This window comes from Cynocephalus volans, chromosome 10, assembly GCF_027409185.1.
Source record: "Cynocephalus volans isolate mCynVol1 chromosome 10, mCynVol1.pri, whole genome shotgun sequence".
In the NCBI taxonomy this organism is placed as follows: Eukaryota; Metazoa; Chordata; class Mammalia; order Dermoptera; family Cynocephalidae; genus Cynocephalus; species Cynocephalus volans.
The window spans coordinates 49220534-49222937 of NC_084469.1; the positions used below are offsets into that span (position 1 = coordinate 49220534).

A 2404-nucleotide genomic window follows, 5' to 3' on the forward strand; every position below is an offset into this window, starting at 1 on the left:
CAAGGTTGTGCAGAGTTGTGAATGACCTGGCTGAGCAGTGAAGGAGGACCCCAACCCAGAGCCAGCTCCAAAGACTGGGAGGGTTTGCTTTCCTTCCTTTCTCTTTCTTTTTCTGTTTCTTTTTTCCAGATATATGCATTCATGAAAACCACAGTCAAATCACTAGCTGATCACAAGCTAACTGAACAGATACTTCAAAGACCACACCCAATAAATAATGGTCTTTACAAAAATATCTTAGAAATTCACTAAACAAACAGGTAAAACCTGTGGAAACAAACACAACAAATCCCAAGAAGGAAAGCAATTTTATTTCAGTTACTACATTGTTATATTTAAATGCCAGTTTTCAACAAAAGAGTACAAAACATGCAAAGGAACAAGTAAGTAGGATCCATTCTTAAGGGAAATACACAAAAACTTCCCTTGAAGGGTGTAGACATTAGACTTTAAGGGCAAAGATTTTAAATAAACTCATAAGTATGCTCAAAGAGCTAGCAGAAATGACAGACAAAGAACCAATGGAAATTAAGAGAACAATATCAAAATAAATAGAGAATATCAATAAAAGCAGAAAACATTAAAAAGATAAAAAATGGAAATTCTTGCACCTAAAAGTCCATTACTAGTACTCAGTTCAGCAACACATATACTAAAAATTGGAACAATACAGGAAAAAAATTAGCATGGCCCCCATGCAAGGATGACACATAAATTTGTGAAGCATTCCATATTTTTTAAAGAGAGAATCTTAAAAACAGCAAGAGAAAAGCATTGTCACTTATAAGGGAGCCCTCATCAGACTAACAGCAGACTTCTCAATTGAAACTCTACAGGCAAGAAAAAAATGGGATGACATATTCAAAATACTAAAAGAAAAAACTACCAGCCAAGAATATTATACCTAGCAAGAGTATCCTTCAGAAATGAGGGAGAAATAGTGTATTTCCCAGAGAAACAAAAACTGTTTGAGTTCACCACCACATGACCAACCCTGCAGGAAATTGTCAAGGGAGTCCTGCATCTGGAATCTGAAAAATAGTAATCACTACCATGAATACACAAGTAAGAAAAAAAAACAATATTAGAACATAAATGCAAACAGGACAGGTAGAAGACATTAGATCTTACCACCTCAAAAACACCCACAAAACATTGAAGATGAATAGTCAAAGGAGAAAAAAGGAGCTAAAGGCACTTAAAATATTTAAACAAAATGCAGTAAAATGCCAAAAATAAGACAATGCCTCTCAATAACAGGCCTTAATGTAAATGGATTAAACTTCCCAATTAAAAGACACAGACTGATGCATCTGATCAAAAAGCAAGACCCAACTATATGCTGTCTTCAAGAGACTCATCTCACTGGTAAAGATGCACACAGATTAACAGTGAAGGGATAGAAAAAGACATACCACACAAATGGAAACCAAAAACAAGCAGGTGCAGCTATTCTTATATCAGATAAAATAGACATTAAGTCAAAAACCAGGAAGAGAGACAAAGAAGGCCACTATATAATGATAAAGGGATCTATCCAGCAAGAGGAAATAACAACAAATATATATGCACCCAACAATGGAGCACCCAGATATATAAAGCAAACACAACTAGACCAAAAGAAAGACATAGACCCAATTATGATATTAATGGGGGATATGAACACCCCTGTCTTCACTGGACAGATTATCCAGACAACAAATCAACGAAGAAACACAGGAGTTAAACCACACTTTAGACCAATCGGACTTGGCAGATATCTACAGAACATTTTATCCATCAACTACAGAATATGTATTCTTCTCATCAGCACACAGGACATTCTACAAGATTGACCTCATGTTGGGTCATAAATCAAGTGTCAATAACTTTAAAAAAATTGAAATCATTTTATTTATCTTTTCTAAAAATTAACAAGAAGTAAAACTTAGGAAACTATATAAATACATGGAAATTAAACACCAGGCTCCTGAATAACCTATGGGTCCAAGAAGATATTAAACAGGAAATCAAAAAATTATTAGAAAACAATGAAAATAAAGACACATCTTATCAAAACTTGTGGATACTGCAAAAGCAGTATTAAAAGGGAAATTTATAGCAAAAAATGCTGACATCAAAAAAAACTAAAAAGATTTCAAGTAAATGACCTAAATGAACTAACTCTACACCTAAAAGAACTAGAACAACAACAAGAACAATACAATTCAAAAGTTAGTAGACAGAAAGAAATAAAGATTAGAGCAGAACTAAATGATATACAGACCCCCCAAAATGATACAAAAGGCCAATGAAACAAAAAGTTGATTTTTTGAGAAGATAAAGAAAATAAATGAACCATTAGCTAGAGGTAAATAACAGGAAAAAAAAAAAGAAAGAAAGAAAACAGAAGACTCAAATTACA

At 33.5% G+C, this 2404-nt stretch overlaps 1 non-coding gene across 1 annotated transcript; it reads left to right on the forward strand.

Annotated features, from left to right (window-relative positions):
• The first annotated feature begins 628 nt into the window (after nt 1-628).
• LOC134389805 (U6 spliceosomal RNA) lies at nt 629-738 on the forward strand. Its single transcript, XR_010024775.1, has one exon. It is a non-coding gene; the product is annotated as a U6 spliceosomal RNA (small nuclear RNA).
• Nucleotides 739-2404: the final 1666 nt, after the last annotated feature.